The following is a 6,971-nucleotide window of genomic DNA, read 5'->3' as shown; positions in this document are numbered from 1 at the left end:
TTCTTTCTGACCACTGGTTAACACAACATGGCTTAGTGCCAATTCTTTGGACTAAAGATATTGAAAAACTACAGACAGTTGAACAGTGACTTAGTTTTGAGAAAAAGGAGAGATGACTGAACAAATAATATAGCATTTCCCCCAAAACTAGGAAGGGGGGAAACACCTGTATGGGCACTGAATGGGTAGTATTAGTAAGATAATGTGGATCAGTAATATGTAAAAACATCAGCCTTGTATCTAGCAAGGTTCACACATTATAGCTCTCAAATAACTAACCAACTTTAAAGTGTTTGCTTCTCCTAAGTCCTGAAATGCTCCTTTTTTGTTTTTGTTTAACATTATATACTTTTTAATAACAGCGTTCAAATTATACTATGATATCCTGCAAAAATAGGTGAGCAAAGCTATCTTATCCAGACAGGTAATCTCAGTCGTGGTCTGCAGCGTGGCCTGAGAGCATGACAATCACCTATCAGAAGTAGTGGTAAAGGTAAACGAGCAGCGGCACTGCAAGGAACACATGCAACGAGATGCAGGTGTAGTTATACTAACACCAAGACAAGGATCACTTAAAAGAAATCAGAACCAACCCAGTCACTGTTACTCACATAATAGCAAAGGTTTTCTTTTCTATAGTACTCGCAGCTCTGGCTATTGCTGTTATTTCAACCAAGAAAGAGCCTTTTTTTTAGTCGTCACCACCTTTGTAATAAAGAAGATAAAAAGCTATGTTAAATGTCAAAGCATGCATCTTTATACTAGCCTAGGTCAGAGTACTTTAGCGAAGATTAAGTCTGATCACATATTGGCAGAGAAGTCTTATTAAAAACAAACAAAACAAAACAAACAAAAAAAAGCATACTACAGGAATACATGGAAAGATATCCCCTTTTTGAATTTCAACCCATCAGAGGTTTATGTACTTTTTTTTTTTTTTTTTTATCCCCCTTCCCCAAGAATGCAGACAAGAAGAATCTGCTATTAGCCTGTGAGAAACAGTTTGAATTTCCTTGCTTGAATCAGCTTCTGAACAGTGTACTTCCTGCTTTTTTAAGTTCACTAGCTCTGCTGAAAAGCAGTGGTATTTGAAAAGGACCTACAAGTAGCATGTAATGATTTGTCAACATAGAAACCTACATTTCTGAAATACCATGTTCTAAAAAGTAAGGGATGAGGTAACATTGCCATACAGAACCAAGCTGAAGATTTAAATTCCCTCTTTAAGAAAACGCATCATTAGGTAAAAAGGTTTTTGGTGAGTTGAGACTTCTTTTGTAAGTTTACTGCTCACTTGGAGCAGCAAACCCTTGAAGATACTGCTTTGAGTTTCGGAGTCTAATTCTGAGGTAATTCTTAAACATTCCTATTTCAGAAACAGCTACTGCTGAACAGCTGGGAAGAAAACAAGATAGATCTCTAAGCAGAGACTTCTATCCAAAGGAATGAGTTTATCCAATCTCAATTGCTAGCTCAACTACTTTTTGTAGGTTTGTACTTTGCCCTACACAGAATATACGTTAACACAGCTACTTTACTTACCCTTTAATCCTAGGCAATTCTGATGCTCTTACAAGCCTTTATTTTTATTCCCATCTTCTAGCATTTCTTCAATCCAGAATTCTAATTTTACACAACTGCTAACCACACTGTTCCCTGACAATGCTATATTTACCTGCATGCCACCAGTAGGTAAAGTACTACTGTTTTCTTTTTAATCAAAGGGAACTGTAAAGCACATAAAGATTTTAGCCACATCCAAAGTCTGGTTTAAGTGGTTATTTCACCATCAGAAAAGTCTGTTTTAGATCTCTGAAAAAGCTTTATCATCAAAATTTTCTTATTTGCTCCTTGCCCTTCCCTACACCTGTACATTTCAAATGCCACCAATGCAAATACATGTCTGTAAGTTTTCCTCTTCAGACAAGTATTTGAGCCACAGACATTCCCAAACAATTCTTAACAACTTACTAAATTTAATGTAAGAAGCAAACACATGCAATAAAACGCATTGTTCTGGTTTTAGCAAGAAGCCATGCAACACAGTACTTGAACTGCTGCAAGCTTGGTAATCTCAAATGCATCCCAGCAGAGCGCCCTCAAACTTCTGCAGTGTGCAAAAGCTCACTTGGCAACAGAAGGGCATAAAAAATCCAGAAGGGCCCCCATTTTCCAGCAACCTGCTTCTGCAAGCAAGAGAAAAATGGGAAATGCAAGGCCATGTAAAATCTGTAGACTGCACAAAACTGCAGCGTGGATAATTGACTACTACTCACTTGCACTCTGGCCTTCTGAGATCTTATTTTTCTGGAATCTATGCTAAAGTCAGGAAAATCACTTTTTCTATCTGGTCTGACTACAGGGTAGTTTAACATTCTTGCTGAATTAAAGCATACATATGGGAAAGGTGTCTTTGCTGCCCTTTATGACATATAGCATGACAAGGAAAGGAAGACTTATCATCAAAACCAGAACCTCTTATCTGCTGCTACAACTGAGTCCACCAAACTCCATATTCAGAACGGTCAACAATGAAGGAAGCTTATAAAAGCTAATCTGTACTCGCTACGTCAGGCAGCGGTATGTCTGCCATTAATCTCTGAGGAAAATAGCAATTGCCATCTGGCAGCCAACACTCTTCATTCACATCAACTAATTAGTTCTCATTTTGACATTGGAAAGCAAGAAGCCATCTAAGGAGTATGCAAGACAAAGGAAGTCATAGATCACAGATGTCCAAGAGGCTGCTGAAGCTTTGGCATGCGAGTCATGGTGAGTGGATTTCTCCCTTGCTCACTCAACAGGCACATGGAAATTTGGTAGCAACACAAGCATGGGCTTGCAAGTGCCAGTATTCCACCATTCCGAGCGATGGATGTATTGATAAGTATCTGTAAAACATGCTGCTCAACAACTTCTTTTGTTTTTATTTCTTTTTTAAACACAGGCTTGCTGTGATGGAGAACCACATAACTGACTGGTCCAACTCACGTAAACAGGTTGATTGTCCCTCAATATTTTTTTACTTTATTTAAAAAAACTAACTAACTAACAAAAAAAACCCTTTTACTTTCATAACTCCTAAAACTGTACCTCTGATACTTTAATCAGCCCTTGGGCTGTATGACTGTCAATTCATGATCTAAAAACAACCACTGAGACCTAATTTGACTGTATAAAATCAGGACTGACAAGTACTTCATTTCCAAGATTTCTGCCAAACATTTTAATTTACAACAATACTTGAACCTGTCAGGAAGAATATACAGTTCAATATACAAATATTACAGTTTGCCACAAACAATAAGTGGCAAGATACGCTTTGAGAGACATGCTACATGACTGTGAGAGCTGATTGTGGAAAAACAGCATGAGGAAGCCGCGTATAACGCCTGCTTGTTAGGCTAGTTTCCTCAAGATGTTTGACATAGAAATCTGCATTCCACAATGCACCATTTCCATGCATGTTCATAGATACAAAGTGAAAAGGATGGAAAAGAACCAGAGCTCTCCAGCAGGTTTGTCTTGTAAGGCATGCAACCTTCCTCCTCCAGCACGCTGGGAATCCCTTACTGGTTCATGCAGTCTTTTTCAAGATTTACAGACAGTAGGAATATATGAGAAAAAAAAAAAACACTTTTGGAGAAGTAGGAGAACAAGAAAATGTTTCTCCACAATCACAACCAAATCCAGGACAATACAAACTGATGAGAGCAGCACGCCTCAAAATACAGAAGTCTGCACAAATAAATGAACGCAAATACGCACAAAAACCAGAGATGCTCTGCATCCTTGCTTGGGAAATTTGGAAGTATGGATGCCCCCTTTTGCCCATATGAATTTAGGCGAAATTAGGTTGCATTTAGGGAGTACAGTTGCAGTCCTTAAAAAAACAACAGCTATCTACCACTCTACCGTTAGCTATCAGCTAATAAACATGTTATCTGCCACCTTACATCAACATTTAAAGGAGACACTTTATATTCAGATAAACCTTATGACCTAATTTTAGGAACTTGAATAGATTTTAAATTTCTCTTCTTCTGGGTAATGGCACTTGCTTCTTTTACAACTCTGAAGGGTATGAATATTTGTTTTGATAAGGTCTACTTCAAAGAAAACGCTTTAAGTAATACATGTATATTTCTTTTTAAAAAAAATAATACTGGCAGTGATTGAATTATTGAAAAGCATAGCATTTCTGTATGGGAAAACACCTGTACAGTCCACCTACCCCTCCTCAGCATTTGCTCAGCGAAGCTGAGTGGAACAAAAACATTCATTAAAGTTCATCTCAAACAGTTGCCCCAACTGCAAAGTTTTCATCTCTTCCAATTTTTCTATGAGAGCTCCTATTATTTCTGAAAAAAACAGCAAAATTTACATATTAATATTTGCAGCTTTTAACAGTTTTTTAAAATTTAGTTCATGCTCTCAGAAAACTAAAAAAAATCAACTTACTGTCCATAAAACAGAATTGTTAATATATTCTAAAGACTCCTGTCTATTATTCTAAGAATATTTTCATTGATGCTTCATTAAAGACTAAATATTAAAAATACACCTGACATTTTAATCACACAAAGACGTCAGCAACTATTCTGTGGAATTGTCGATGCAAGTATCAATAAGGAATTAGTCTGTAAGTCCACACAGTTACAGACTATTTTTTTTTTCATTTTGCACGCATAAAGCATTGTCTGTTAATGTGAAACATAATTATTATGTAAATCTCAAGGAACTTTATTTTGTGTGTATTAATTAGGCAGCTGAAAACAGAAACAAAGCAATTTACAAAGGGATCAGGAAGTTTCTTGAAAAGCTTTGCAAACAAACTAATGATCATTTACGCACATACCTAATCATAAAGCGTGGGTTCTCCGCTCTCTCATTTGGAATTCTAAAACCAGCAAAGAGATACCCATACATGGAAGAGCTGCCAAAAAACAGCTGGGCATCTTATTTGCCTTGGATAAACGGACTTTGATAATAACTGACACCCTAAACTATTTAAAACATATTTAAAGCACACACAATTGACTTAAATTATCAAGTGTAATAAACAACAGTTAAAAACACATTATTTTTTTTTCACTGGAGCAACAAGTTAATCCAATACTGAAATGAGGAACACCAGCATTGATGTATACAACAGACTGCCAAAGCCAGCAGCTTTGTCACTTTAAAATGCTGTTTTAATTCAGTACCTAAGACTCCACTACTGTCCCCACTGGTCTTGCCTACTTACCTCCATTTTATTTTTATTTTTTTTCTTGCTAAACCTAATACTCCTGCCAACTTGTTATCAATGTTTAATAATGGAAAGATATCACTATTTCCTTTCTGTTGTCTCTTTCCAACAAAGCCTTTAAAATTATCATCTCTTTAAAATGTCACTCCAAGGTACAACTCCAGTATGAATCAACTTAGATGCACAGCTGACATTTTAATGATTGGGCTTGCATCATATATGAGAGAAGGCAAGCTGTATTTGGGAAGACAGGAGGAAGAATGTAAAACATGCCTGGACTCCTTTTCTTCTTGCTGAGACCCAGAACAGAACAAATATAACAAGAGAAGTTTCAATGCAGCAACTTTCTTCTGCAAACATGAAGCAATTTTCATTCCCTAGGAAGGGAATAGATACTCATCTTCTGAAGAAGCACAGTTTTGAAGAATTGACTAGATGAAAAATGGCAGCTCTGACATAAGTAAGAACCTGTGCTGAATGCCAGAGGAAAGACTGATAGGAGTTTGCTAGCAACCAAGTATTTTAACTAACACTCAGACATTTTAGGATATCCTGGATCAAAGCTTAAACATGGCTAAGAGGAAGATACTGGTTTAGCTGGCGGTTTAGCAGCTTCAGCTTGTTTCAACAGTCAGTTGAAATAGAAATACCTGAAATACACAAATACACATGTAGCGTAATATATACCTTAAAATCATTAAGAGGACCAAACACTTCAGTAACACTATATTTTTTTTTCTTCCTAACAAGCCATATATTCAAAGAAAAACAAAATACATCGTATATTTACACTGAACAACATGATTTGTTTCCTTAACAGGACACTGATGTAGAAACTGTCCCTAAAATAATGCTCAAACAGATTGACACTCAGTGTTCCAGAAAACACAAACAGTAGAAACTGTGTGTTCGTTAACTCCAAAGAGCAGTTGAACTACATGGGTGGCATAAGCTGAAAAGACTCTGCTATTCATGTCCTTATTTAGCATGCTTGGTCTGTATATGATGACTTCTGTTTGTTTTCTTGTTTTGAAATGACATTCCATTTGATCTCTCATAATTCAGTTCTGAATTAGCTCTTTGAAATAGCATAGTGTTATCAAAACTGTGGCTTAACATGGATGCCTCACTCTTCCACCAGGGAGCTCTGCTATGGAACTAAAATGATTCCCGGCTCCAGAACTACAAGCATGTATTCTCACCAAACAACGATCAACTTACATAAGTGTTATATAGACAGAGATGTCAAGGCAGGAAAAAAAAAATTAAAAAAAAATATTAACTCACTTGCTCTAAGCCACTCTGCATTTTAAACATTTTGCCACTTTATGTGGGATTTACGTTTCCATTTCACTCTTTTCGTTTTCATTTTTCACGCCTCCCTCAATATCTACTTTAGTTCTGCATCGATCTTCATTTGCTGCACTACAGAATTATAACCAAGATGTAGTTACACTGCCAGTATATGTAATCAGTATTTTATCTTGATTCTGTAACAGAAGACCACAAAAAAAAAAAAAGAAAAGCTAAAACACATTAAACAGTTATATTAGCCTCTACAGCTTATTAAGCTACAGAAGAAGATAAAAAAAGATGTTTCTATTCAGAGGCATCTTAACATAGAACAGTTTGGCTTGGAAGGGACCTTAAAGACCATCTAGTTCCAGGGACACCTCCCACCACACCAGGTTGCCCAAAGCCCCATCCAGCCTGGCCAGTG

This window comes from Aythya ferina (assembly GCF_964211825.1).
Source record: "Aythya ferina genome assembly, chromosome: 1".
Taxonomy (NCBI): Eukaryota; Metazoa; Chordata; class Aves; order Anseriformes; family Anatidae; genus Aythya; species Aythya ferina.
This window is presented reverse-complemented; position numbering follows the sequence as displayed.